This window comes from Thermobia domestica, chromosome 1 (assembly GCF_964235325.1).
Source record: "Thermobia domestica chromosome 1, izTheDome1.hap1.1, whole genome shotgun sequence".
NCBI classification, from domain to species: domain Eukaryota; kingdom Metazoa; phylum Arthropoda; class Insecta; order Zygentoma; family Lepismatidae; genus Thermobia; species Thermobia domestica.
Genome location: NC_137454.1, coordinates 82,897,801 through 82,911,567, shown reverse-complemented (window position 1 = coordinate 82,911,567; position 13,767 = coordinate 82,897,801). Strand labels below are relative to the sequence as shown.

General features: G+C 34.6%; 1 protein-coding gene across 2 annotated transcripts in view; it reads left to right on the top strand.

Annotated features, from left to right (window-relative positions):
* Window positions 1-2,036: 2,036 nt before the first annotated feature.
* Window positions 2,037-13,767, top strand: part of ninaC (STKc_myosinIII_N_like and MYSc_Myo21 domain-containing protein ninaC) — a 142,314-nt gene continuing 130,583 nt past the window's right edge. Inside the window, exon 1 of one of the 2 annotated variants that reach the window (XM_081760126.1) lies at window positions 2,037-2,132. The gene's annotated coding sequence lies outside the window, so the exon portion shown is untranslated. The remainder of the gene's footprint in view (window positions 2,133-13,767) is intronic. The other variant, XM_081760134.1, reaches the window with a different exon arrangement.

Below are 13,767 nucleotides of genomic sequence, written 5' to 3'. Positions count from 1 at the left end.
GAAAAACCCAGGAAAACCTTATTCACGGTGGCTGGCCTGAAAAAGCGTTTTACACTTTTTCCACCGAGAATCGAACCCGGCATGTATTATTTCTAATAAAGTAGGCTCGTAAAGGAGAGGAAAGTATTGATTCAACTTAAAGGTAGTCATTATTTGATTTGGGACGGAGAACACAGCAAAAAAATAAAAAAGGGGGGGGGGCGTCATGGACCATAGGAAGATGGGCATCGCTGGTCTTTCAGTAATGTTGTCAAGAAAATGATAGTCTAAGCTTTTTATTAAAATCACCTGGCTATTATGAGTTAAAAATCGAAAGAGAAGGAGAAAAATTTTGCCACTCGAGCTTAAAGAAGCGGATAACTATTAAAAGTGCCATACCAAATGTAATTAAGCATGAAACAGATGCTGAAAGCTTTGCCATAATTTGTCTTCCTTTTTTTTTTTTTTTTTTTTTTTTTTTTTTTTTTTAATGTTAACGTGCTTCCGACATCACATATGAAAGCTTATAGCTGATCGCGCCTAGTCGCTTTCATTCATACACAAAGCAGTAACTTCTTTTTGTTCAAATGCTCCGCTGTGAGATTTTTATCTTACACCAATAGTTCAACTTTCCTTCTCCTACTTCGCTTTAAGTTTTGAAACAAGCTTGCAAAACTGACACAAGAGTAGACTTAAAGTATTTCTACCTTTTGATATATACCGTACACAGTGTACTTTTTTCTTTTGGTTCGAAATATTTGAAAGGCATCCCATAGAGAACCAAGAGAGCGCAAAAACACGCTATTCGTCTCTTGACTAACATCATTTTGACATTAGGCACTCAACGCTATACGTAGCTGTTGTTTTCTTCCCCCTTTACAGCCTTCAAAGCACCCACACAACTCAGTCGGCAGATGCACATGTTTCGAACTATACTTCAACGCACACCCTGCAATCCAATGACGTCTGTTGAAAACTTCTGCACATCCACACGATCTTTAAGGATTGAGTGGAAATAAAAGCAAAAATAGTTCGTTTCGTATGAAGATAATTCTTATAGTAGAATTAAATTGAAATGAAGTTCTAGATTTACTTCCCACAGTTATACCATTTAGGATTTTAAAAAAGGATGATTCGATGCTTCGTAAAAAGGATGATTCGATTGATGATTCGCGAAAGTAAATGATTATGAAATAATTGTTGGAGTGAGAACGAGGGAGGAAGAACACCCCCCCAAAAAAAACACAGACATAATCAAAAATAAATTCCATCTAAAACTTGGCTCTACACAGAAGTGATTGCAATATTATACGTAAGACTTCAAAAGAAATTCAGGACAGATGTTGGAACTTGAAAATTCTGATCCTTTCATCTGCTCAATACGTCGTTAAGAGAGGTGGGACCACCTTCTTTCAGTGCCGTTTTCGTGTTTTTAAGCCTACAGGAAAGAAAATTCGATTTTGATGTAATTTGATTTGAGTTTAGCTTCTCTTTCAACAGTGAGGCTATATGAGACGTGGACCTACAGCTTATAGTGGAATGCGAACAACATGAGGTCCCACCGGGAATCGAGTACGTACTAACATTTTGACCTACTGCCTCCCCACCATTGCCAGTATCGTCTGCAAACCCAGACACAACCCCAAGTGAAAAGGGTATTGGCAGATCAGTGGCGATCAAGCAACTGCGTGGATAAAACCGGCCTAAAACGAATAAGGTAAATGGGATAACGAAAGCTTATTTTGCTAAAATTGTTACTGGAAATACATTGTATAAAAAAAGCCAGAACAGATTATACTTGATCTATAATTCGGAGATCTGAAACAAAACTTTGTATTTGCAGTTAGAAATAACATATTATGTATGTAGTATGTACTCTCATATGTCTTCTACAAAGAAAAAAATAATATTTTACAGAAGAAGAACAAAATGATTTCTTTGATCAATACGCGAACAAGAAATAGGGTAAGGCCAACGAAACGTTGCTTCATATTTCGCGAGAGTGGAAAAAAGGATTAAAATGGATTGAAGCCTTACAATTGTCAAACTGAAGGGTTTCTCCTGTTGTAGATAACGTTATTACAGCCACTGGTATCATTGTTGACAATGTGATATCCTCGATGTGAAGAAGCTCTTCAATAATAACCACAAAGGTAAGTCAAAATCATAGTTTTACACAATTCTATTCAACTTAACTTCTCTGTTTCATAAAAGGATTTATACTATTCATTCTTAATAATAATAAAATGTAATTTACAATAGCTATTGCGCATATCTTAAGTTTCTTTCGTTCCTGCTTAGCTGGATATGTCGTGTTTCCTTGGAAATCGAACATTGCATTGATATTAACGTTGTTAACAATTGTTTTTAATTATATATCAATTACTAATTTTGAAGTTGAACCAGTTGTGTGCACTAAACTTCCAAAAAGAGGACATTTCCCAATTTTCCTTTTAAAAAAAAAAGCCTGGAATATTTTTAGGACCCGAAAACACATATTCAGGTAAAAAAAAGAAAAAAAAAAGAGGCATGGGTAGCATGGACTCTTCTCAAAGAAAAATGTAACTCTTTTTGTGTTATTTTAAGAAGACGAATCAAAGTTGTTTTTTGCCAATATACGAGGGTTGTTTGTGAAACGTCTTGATTGGAAAGATACACTAGGTTGTTGCCATCTTGAAACTCAAATATGCCAGTTCGATAGACAAACTAAGCCAATTATTAAATCTAATATTCTACATGTATTTCTTTAATGGTTATTCAATATCGGACTTCCGAAGAGAAAATGGACTAAGCTTATTGACTGCGCGTATAGCGACAACTCTCAGTCACGACCTCCCTTCAGTTTTAATTTAAAATATAGAAAGACTGAGTAAGAGATATAGAAAAGAGGAAGGTAAAGGAAGAAGAGGGAAAAGAGAAATAGAAGGAAGAAAGAAGGTTAAAAAGGACTCCTGATGAAAATATATTATGTTAGAGATAGTGAAATACAAGAGGAAATGTTATAGGAAAGGGATATTGGATAGCCTATACCTAAAACAGAAGAAGATAAAAGAGGGAGGAAAGAAGAAATACGGCATAATTATCGAAATATAGTAAATAAGCTTAAATAGGTACTAAAAGTACTTCATATACCAATTCTACTACTCGGGAATCGATTTTGAACTGTTCATGATAAGACATGTTCCCTCATACAACTCTGACCAGGATCCAGGTAACTGTACAAGTTAGAGTTACCCTGACCCAACGAAGATGATGAGAAGTGCTAAGTTAATTGTTTTATTAGTTGTTTCTGGTCATTAAAGTTTTCATCGATTTACTGATTCTTACGCAGTGAACTAAACGCATGTTTGAGTTAGCCAGGGAAAAAATATTCAGGTGATGAGCATATCTTTCATAAATCGGAGTTCTTGAAGTTTTGGAGAAACTGTTATTATCCCCAGTTTTATTCCGTTGCTTCAGCTTGCCTTTCAGTGCCGATTTGAATGAATCACCTTCATAACCTATGTCATGACTCAAAGGTAAACACATTTCCCATTAGAATATACACATAACAAAGATTATTAATTTGCATTAAACTTTAGAATTCCCTACTTAAGACTAGAATTACCATTCACTCACACACATTCGTATCGTATTTGACAATGTATTGTTACAGGTAAGTGGTTAAATATTGCTTTAGGAAAGGAAACTATCATCTAACTATAATTTTGTAATATTTATTACATTTACTGATGATAAAAGCATAGGAGAAGATAATAGTTACATGCAGATATACATAATATATTAATATACATAAACGTCAAACATAACTATCAACATTTAAATGACGAAAAGAAGAAAAGAAAATATAAAAAAAATACTATAGTCTCAACATTAGTGACACGAGATCGAATCTCATTTGCTACAGTTTAAAAGAAAAGAATTTCACTTAACGAGTCTGTTCTCTTGTCGTTTTAAATAGTATCATTTGTTTTGCGTGTCCATATTTCACTCGTTAAGCGTCTATGCACGCAGTATCTCCTTTTTGATGTACACACATGGGCGTCTCTGGCGGGGGGACGAGGGGGACACGCCCCCCCAATATGTTGAAGTACAAAATATTTAATATTTTATTCTAATTCATTTCTTTACTAACGATAGAATAACATATAAATAATATTATTTTTATTGGAATATACGTAATATTCAGGCTGCGAGACGATTATAACAGAGTTCTTGATATACCTCAGGGAATCCGTGAAGGTAAGCGCAAGGGTAAAAATGGAATCGAAGATAATAAACAGGTTAGACTAGGAAGTACCATTTAAATCAATTTCTTTGATGTCCCCCCCAAATTTTACATGCCAGAGACGCCAGTGTGTACACATAAGATGATACTTATTCATTTCAACGTATCATATACTAGGTTTGCCTAGTCAGTAAATTATGTTCGTTTTCGAAAACCACTTAAAATTCCACTATTCAGTTCATTCAGCTAACTGAATCTTTATTCTTATTACTTAAATATGTGTATAATCCAAATTGAGATTTATTGAATACGACAAAATAAGGGTTACACTGATAAACTTAGAAGCACGATGAATTAGTAGAACTGTTTATTATAATAGACGTCGTGGGTGGACTTGTCATAAAAAACTTGGAACTATATTGCAAACATTGCTTATCACTGTTGCTATGTGATCTGATCACGGTCATTTCACTATTTGAGTTTTGAAGATTCACACGGAACAAAGGGAATAGGGATATGATCACATAGTAGGATTCCAGGTTCACAAGGTTTATGGATATACTTGATATTAATCATGAGTTACGACAACATGCCCTTTTAGTACATGTATCATGCAATTAGTAAAGTAATATATATATATATATATATATATATATATATATATATATATATATATATATATGTTAGATACAAATATAAGTTGGATTTCATCACAAGGACAAGGATGACATGTAAGTGCAAGACGGTAAACTATAAATACACGTTTTATATTTGTCGAATTTATGAAACTATAGGAATGGACGTATTTTTACATCGCAACCTCTTGGGGAAAGTGATGAGACCCTTTATGTACATCAGACGAGGCATTTTACCCTTATACTATACTCTTCAGTATAACACGTACATACATTACATATCTATAATTCAAAATACACATATTTACTCATTTTCTACAATTTCTAGTTAACTGCCCCGTTCAATATAATCTCAAGGTTGCACAACTATATCACATACAACGAAGAAACTCGACAAATGGAATGACTAACGAAACCACAAAAGAAATGTTTACATTTTACTTAATCCTTGATGATTCAAATAGCAAATATTATGAGTAACAGGCAAGCATGTAAATCGTTTATAATACCGAAAAATTTTACAGTGTACAATACAAATGATAAACTTAAAGAAGTTAGCAATAAATTCATGGTCCCATGTAACCTAAACATAAAGATTCATCTCTATGCTATAGTATTGAAACAAAAGTGGACACAATGTCTGTGACCATAGTGGAAGTTATGCCCGAAATTTTTCGTTTGGAAATGTCAAGGTTAAAGAAAAAATTATGTAGTGTATTTTAATGTCATTTCGCTGTGAAGCAAATGAAAGAAAAATTAAATCATTCATCGGGCGATAGTTCACGACTACAGCGGGTCAACGAACGATGGTAAACTGCCCCTTAATATATAACGAAAGTATATAACCCTACGAATTATGACTTAGAACATCTCGTGCTAATCCAAACAAATATCTAGATAATATCTCTAAGTTTGTATCAGTTATATTATATAGTTATGTAAATTGACAAGTTAAAAAAGGGGGGAAGGTAGAAAAAACTTAGAGAAGAAAGTAAAAAGACAGCTAGAAAAGAGAACAGAAGTGCAGAGAAGAAAAGATAGAATACTAGATACTACAAGAAGAGCGGTCGAATCTAATAAAAATTATGCGACGAATCGTCGACTTCAAAGCTAAACATGTATCTTAATATTCTGAAAATAGGCGGCCATCTAAATGCGTGGCCTAAAATGTATCTCCAAGCTTGAAAGTGAGTCCGTGCCCACGATAGGAATTTCACAAATGACAATAGCTTTATGAAATTCCTACCACTCACCGTGTCTAGCCAAGCTCTTGGAGATTACAGACGGATCTACCGGAAGTATGGTGTGCTCTCTTAATTTAGAAAATTCTAATACAACAAAAAATATCCGACCCCTTAGAAAACTGAGAAGAGTTTAGGTTAAAGTATGGAGTAAATAGTTCGGAAGTCAATAAGTGAAGAGAATCCTAAAAGGGGATAGCCAAAATTTAAAAAGAAATTTTAAAAAATAATATCGTAATGGCAAGTTAATATAAGCCAATCTTGCCATTCACTCCAGTCCCAAGATTCTGATGTCTTGTGATGTCGATTAATTCCGATTACTACATCGTTTAGCAATAGTAAAATGAAAATATGTGGACGTGAGACATCGGCATCCTGCTACGCAATAAAATAAACTTTTACTGTAATAAACCTATTATATTATTCGCCCTTATCCATTTCGTCACCTATGTGAACAGTAACTAACTTAACTTTGTAAAGTAAGATGGAAGGAAAAATCTCAATCAACAATCAAATACTATTACGAGTCGAAGATTGAGAGCATGCGTATTGTATACTTTTTACTGCTCTATAATTCACTAATTGGTTATACCGTTCTGTAGTTCTTCTTGAACTGCACGAAACTATTAAAACAAACAAACAAACACTACTCACATCGTCAGACCGGGTATACCGTTAATACATACAAACATTTGCAGATCTGGTTCACTTTAGTCACTAAAATGTGTAAACGAGGAGAAAGTGTATTAAAAATTACGACATATTAATGGTTTCTAGCAATACGATTCCTTTCATCACTCAACTGGTTCATTTCACTCGCGATGCTTTAATCTCAGTTTAAATAATTATGGTTACCCAGACAAGCTTCCAGGTGTAAATATAGTTAACCATGATACAACGTTCCTTCTGTACAAATTTTTCAATGTCAGGGCCACTGTTGGAACATTTACTATCATACATAAACAGTCACACAACTATTTTTAAGTCACGACCCTATCCAGTGGCGAAAGTGTAAACTGGGCTCACATCTACTAAAAGGTATCATTATTCAACTACATTTACTATATTCTCATATATAATTACTTATTCATATTTATTTATTTATTTATATTTCATATCATAAAGATTCATTTCCAGACACCCGATTTTTAGCCCAAAACGTATATGCCACTATGAGCAAATACTTAAGCTACTCGTTATAACCAATATTCACATTATTCAATAAAAATGATGGAATAGGGGTTATAGACTTAAATAAAAATTTCTCGAGCAATGACGACTACACAGAAACCGTACGAACCAACACTCACTACTCCCAATACTAACGATACCCTATATTTACACACTGCAGCTTGGTAAACGTATATACGCAAACATAATTTAGTGAGTCACAGTGTAATTATGTCCGCCAATGCTGTAGACTTCATGCAAAACTCTTGAAAGTTCACATTGTTGGCAACAATGCTAAACATGGGTACTTGTGTGACAGGGACACTCATACTATGTTTGCCATTATCTAATGCTGCTATGTCACATTTGTTATATATTCGTTCAGTGGCACGCATGCCATTTGCAACATTCTGATGTTTACACTTGGTTGGAAACACTGACAACTTAGAATGGTTAGGAGACGGTCACACTCAACGTCTTTTTGCTATAGTGTGGTGTAGTGTTTCTGCCAAGTTTGGTGTATAAACGTCTTATCGTATGGAAGTTGTTCTACACCTTTTCATTTTTACAATTGGTTGGCAACACTGACAAACTAGAGTCCTTGAGAGAAGAATACGTCCACAGTATAGTTTCTCTAGTGACGAATGATGTTTATGTCACGTTACATGGATATACGTCCAGTGGTAAACAAACCATCTGCTACATTGTATTTACAATTCGTTGGCAACACTGACCAAATGGGTACGCCTGGGTGCAAAGTGATATTATCAAAGCCTTGCCCGAGTCACGTTCTAGCAATGATCCAAAAAGGAACCTAATAGACTCAGCCGCTTACGCGTGATACATCGTAATATTCATTCTTGCTTCTGACGGATATGTCATGCATAGGGTCACAAACATCCAACAAACTCTCCCCTTATAGGGTCAGGTTGTGGGCTTGCCTGTGATTTGAAAACGGTTTCGTACTTCTCATGACAAGAGTTTTCAGACGATATATAGGTTTTACCCAGATCCTTGGTCCCGGTATGGAATCATCCCTAGTAACTGGGAAAAAGAAATTGTGCTTTGTACAATATACCGATGTCCGGATAACGGATATTTCTCATAGTGTGCACCAATTCATAAGCGGGGGTGAAACGCGCATTATTTATATTTTATTTATTTGCGACTATGAATCGAAATGCAAAGGAAAACAAACTATACGAAATGGAAGGTACATCCTTCGGTATTTCTACCTGGAGGCTACATTATGTCATGTTTGATGCTGAAGGAGAAACATTGATGTTTGTAAAGTAATAGCAAAATGGGCATCGTACCCCATCGTCCGAGTAAAACGCCCACCCACCTAACACCAAACTATATAAGGCGAAAATTCATAGCATTTGAAAATCACGTTAGCATAGGTGTTCTCACACTCCAAGAAATTATATTACAGTATATTACAGCATAAGTTACAAAAATCTACCTTTAAAGCATTTAGTTACGGAGCTTTGAAAATACAGAGTGGAAAAACACATTTTAATTGAAAATTCGATATGGAAAACTTGTTTAACTCCATTCTAATTGTGAAATATAAGTGTCTTGATATAAGTGAAATATAAGTTTTGCACAACACAATATTAATAACATAAAGCAGTCTTATGGGAGTACTACGCTAACTCCAAATGAAAAATATGGTAAAAGCAAAAAAAAAAGAAAGAAAAGAAAAGAAAAAGAAAGAAAACGAAAAAGAAAACTCAGTGAAGGAAATGAACAGAATTTACATGTTTCTACTTTTCTGAGACAGTGAATGTCATTTAGTATACACATTTGGAAACCGTGTATATACTTCCTGGAGCCACATTTGACAACGAATGCATTTGATTCACTGACATGTAGACATAGGTCCAGTACGTTTTTAATAATGTCTACCACAGATTCCGCAAAAGTTATCTTCATCTGTGTCAGATGAGTCTGTACGGTTGTACTGATTATCGCCTAAAGAACTTAAACTTTTTCCAAATAATTTAGTAGAGTGCATAGTTTGTTTTGACTTTTTCGACTTATTTGGATCGCCTACGTTCTTCTTCTTAGAAAGAACGGAAATTGCTGTACTAGATGTTGCTGATCTCTGTCAAGAGCGAAACTCATGTCCAGTCAGAATCGTTGCTCGTAGCCTTCGCTTGGAAATAGAAGCTGGTACGGCAGATACCGGTGTAATGTTTTCAAATCACTGTATTGTTTCTATTGATATGTTGAGCTCCATTTGCTTGTGGGGATTCTAGGCCTACTACGGCATCACGCTCCACACTGAAAGTGGATAGCACATTTGACGTTGTGGGAGAGGGTAGGCCTGAACTTGACAAGTTGGAAGTAGAACTACTGGAATTAGAGCGACACTCTTCCTACGCGTGTTCTGAAATTATATCAGTATTGCAAGGGAATATTGCAGAGGCAAGGAATCCAGCCACTCCGTTTCCTACTGTCGCTGCTTTCGACCATGCTTGATTACTTAGTTCTCCATATTGCAAGCGTGTGGGTTTGTTATCAGGATTGCTTTGATTCAATGTGAACATGTTGCATAAAAATGTATTTTGAGAAGTTACGATCCAATGGTTGCAAAAAAATGGGCTGAGTGACTTGGGATACATAACAAAATTATGTCATTGGCTGCAGCATAATCCAGCATTTCAGTATTACTGGAATGGCAAGTGTGTCCGTGGGGTGAAACGCCCACGGGCATACACCCCGACACTAAGTGGGCAGACCACCCCCATACTCCGAATACTGCATGGCATGACGGCAGACCATTATTACATCAGAACAGCAGATTTCCCAATGCACCAATATAATCATTCTTTCTCCATAAATCTGAAGCGTTCAAAAAACATCCCAAGTAAAAATTATGTATCACCACATTTAAATCAGCCTGTACACCTTCAATTTCTTCACACAATGTAGTTTGGTGTCACCTTCGTCTTCCATAGAATTATGCCTTCATACAATCGTATCACTGTTGCCACTTCATATCCCCTTCCTTGTTGTTTTCGAGGGTGGGCATTTTTTCCCACTGGGCATTTCATCCCCGCTTACTCTAGCTATATGAAGCTATCTGAAGCTATATGAAGCTTTCCCCCTTAAGTTATAACGATAAAATTTGAATTTTTACCACTGCCTCAAGAGCCGTCCATTTTCAGGTGACTGACCAACCAGCTCCACTCCTTTTTGAGGTAGCGAATAGGTGACTGCCATATAACTACGCAAAACCATGCCAATAGAAATCAAAATCATGTATGTTTGATATACTTATATTAAGCGTGTCTCCATATTTTTCTTAAAGTGAAACTTGACAGCGGTCTTCTTGAGAAATTTCTCAAACCTTTTACTAAAACGAATAAAGATTAAAACATGAATAAACGCGTAACCTAAAATATGCTTAATTAAAAATTCCTCAAAGTCTTTACGTTCTGTGTTTTCCTTAATCTAAAAATCTATGCGCTTTCACTTCAAAAAAAAAAAAAAAAATACATATACAACGTGATTTACAAACGAGGGTAAAGAAAATCCTCAAACTTGCACATAATCACAAGAACACTTCAAATAAAGTTTTAAATATAAGGAAAGCATTACAAGTCTAGTACTGCCTTCCTTCTCCGCTTCCTGACTGAAGTATGTCATACATTTTTTTAAATTCAGAAAGAAAAAAGAGAAAAGAAAGAAAACATAGGGAAGACGAAAAATCCTATTTTTATTTCGCTCCGCTAATCTTAACGTTCCTTTGATCTATAACCCGTGCGCTAACAAGTACGTTCATTTTCCGCGCTGTTTATTTTTAAAGTTCTATACGTACGTCCCTTCTACCTTATAACCTCTCAATCTACGTAATGTAACGTGGAAATAAGGGGCAACAGAATTATGCATGCAACACGCTTCACTAGCGTTTGATTTCAACAAGGTCTTTGATCTTATCGTCTCGCATTTAAAAGTTTTATATATGAGTTTTTAAAAAGGCATGTAATGTTTTTGGTATAGCTCTTCCTCTTCCTTCTTTGCTGCGTATTTATTTTTCTAATTCTTCTTTTTCATATTCTCCTTCTTGGCTAGCGGTACTTAACTTCAAGTGCATTGCCAAACAGCTCATAATATCGGTTGTGTTGGTCCATATTCATAGACGAGAAGGGCTCTTCGACATTTCACTCTTTTTCAATTCGTATCTACTTCAAGCATAACTAACTAAGCCAACAGACTTGAGAGTGAAAGCCTAGTTAACTTAAGTAGAGTCAGTTGCTTTAATTCCGAATTAACATTGTATGATACAGGGTGATTCTTTCTGTGCTGGACTCAAGAAAAAACGCGTATCTTAAAGATTATTTATTAGATTTTGAACATGCATATATGACTACACACCGTGTTCCATGAGTAGTACATTGTTTAAATCGTTTACAACTAAATTTAATTTGTGATTAATATAATGGGAAAAAAAGGAGATTTCTTGAATTTAAATCACAAGATCTGAACACCACTTATACTCGTATGTCCTGCCATGGTTGAACATCCATCATAACCTTGTCCGACGCACTTATTTGGATCGAAGCCTTCACTTTTCAGAAATGTATCTATTTCGTAAGTAAAAGTTTTAGCATGCTAACTAAGTTTTAGCATATAATTATACAGCGATTTTTAGCTGTATCAAGTCCTGAAAGTTGCCTTCCGATATTCCACGAGTCCCACGCTGTATAATTGTGTAAATTATTGACAATAATACTTCGTTAGTTCCTTCGACAATTTTCTGATTGTCAGCATCAACATAATAAAATACCGGCGCACTTTCCATTAAACTCGTAGCATCTACTACTGCTGTTTTGTGCCGTTTGTTTGAGAATTTTACATGCTTCGTACATGGCATAGTATAGCATGAATGGCTTTACGATAAGGAAACCCAAACAGATGCAGAAGCAGTAAAAAAAGCGCAGTATAACCACAATGCTCCTTTTAGACGTTTTGAATATATAAACCAAGGAATATAAGTCCTGTCTCATGTCTGAACTTTCTTTTCGACTTTTTAGGACTTTTTTTTAATTGTAAGTTTCGTTCTGTGTTTAAGAATATCTCAATATTTTCATCTTCTGACTTGTGGTCATCAATGTCTATCATCTTACACATTTTCCCAAATTATGGTCACAACAATCCTCCTCCTCGACAGCAGTGACTCCGATATCAAGTACTACCTGATGTTGATTGATGCGCGGCTTGATCTTTACTTGTCTTTACTTCTTCTTCACCATCTCCATATCGATTACTGCTCCTTCTTCTTTCTCTTTATTCCTAAAATAAAGTTCATGAATAACACAATAATGGAAATATCCATCCAATAAAATATACGTTTCTAATAATGCGACTTTATATATATATATATTAGGGTGCATCAAACCCCCCACAATTTTGAAAAATTAACTGGGGATTCTTGTCCCTAGATAAGTTTTGTTCCATTTCGTGAGTTAATAATTCGTGCAAAATTTTAGTAAAATTTACGTACGTTTAGGGGGTCCACCAGCAGTATCAAACATAGAAGCATCAAAAAGTATTGAAATAACTAAAATGCGAGTTTGATAAATAAAAACTATTTTTTTGCAAAGATTACACAATTGCCAAGAATATATTAAAATAAAGTAGTTAAAATATAATATATATTACAAGTGTCAAAGACTCAAAAGTGTGTTAAAAAATTGAAATGCAAATTTGATAAGTAAAAGCATTTATTGAAAAGATTACACAAATTTTCTCATTTTAACAATATATTTTAAAAATTATATTATTACTGCTCCTTCTTCTTTCTCTTTATTCCTAAAATAAAGTTCATGAATAACACAATAATGGAAATATCCATCCAATAAAATATACGTTTCTAATAATGCGACTTTATATATATATATATTAGGGTGCATCAAACCCCCCACAATTTTGAAAAATTAACTGGGGATTCTTGTCCCTAGATAAGTTTTGTTCCATTTCGTGAGTTAATAATTCGTGCAAAATTTTAGTAAAATTTACGTACGTTTAGGGGGTCCACCAGCAGTATCAAACATAGAAGCATCAAAAAGTATTGAAATAACTAAAATGCGAGTTTGATAAATAAAAACTATTTTTTTGCAAAGATTACACAATTGCCAAGAATATATTAAAATAAAGTAGTTAAAATATAATATATATTACAAGTGTCAAAGACTCAAAAGTGTGTTAAAAAATTGAAATGCAAATTTGATAAGTAAAAGCATTTATTGAAAAGATTACACAAATTTTCTCATTTTAACAATATATTTTAAAAATTATATCTCATTTACTGTACCGTAATCTAAACTCTCACAAAGATATTTCATAAATAACACGTGACATCCAGTCTTTTCGTGCTCGTTTGCGCAAATTTGGGCTTTCTTTCCTATTCTGTTCAACGACTTGCAGAATGTTTTGGAAATGTTCCTCTTGTTTTGCTGAAGAAAGAAAATCCGCAGTCAGCTTGATTTCACGTTCTGCACAG